Source organism: Photinus pyralis, unplaced genomic scaffold, assembly GCF_008802855.1.
Source record: "Photinus pyralis isolate 1611_PpyrPB1 unplaced genomic scaffold, Ppyr1.3 Ppyr1.4_LG1, whole genome shotgun sequence".
Taxonomy (NCBI): Eukaryota; Metazoa; Arthropoda; class Insecta; order Coleoptera; family Lampyridae; genus Photinus; species Photinus pyralis.
The window spans coordinates 13,097,236-13,097,729 of NW_022170249.1; the positions used below are offsets into that span (position 1 = coordinate 13,097,236).

The 494-nt window shown below is 38.7% G+C and overlaps 1 protein-coding gene across 1 annotated transcript in view; it reads left to right on the forward strand.

The window, feature by feature from the left end:
• The window catches only part of LOC116174850 (zinc finger FYVE domain-containing protein 26 homolog), a 13,883-nt gene that overhangs the window by 4,913 nt on the left and 8,476 nt on the right, over positions 1 to 494 (forward strand). The gene's annotated exons all lie outside the window — the stretch shown is intronic.

Genomic DNA, 494 nt, shown 5'->3' on the forward strand with positions numbered 1-494 from the left:
TTTGATATTTACACCTACATCCTAGTTTTCGTAAACAACTTTGGCAATCGTATTGTTCGTAACGTAAACAAAAATATTCCGATCAATAAAAATTTGGGATATAGTTAACGTGTGATTCACGATTTACTATATACACATTCACGTTTATCTTCGCCGCAGCCTTGACCACCGCCAAAGAGCATCGTCTTAGCGGTCAACAGCCGCGGTAGCCTTCGTCTCCTTGCCTATAAAACGTCCACAAAGCTAATGAAGATCAAAGTTATAGATCAACGTTTGTGCGCGAAAAGTGCATTGAAGGTACGTACGCTTTGGTATTTACTTTATCGTATACCTTCCACACTAAGAGAAAAGATAGTAAAAAATCGACCAAATTTGGAATGGTGTGTCCCAAATCTGTTACAAAACATGACTAAGTCAAACAACTACGAGGCATATTAACGCGTTAAGGTACTTGCGCGCGTATTACTTATTAGTACAAAAGTCTTGACGTCACT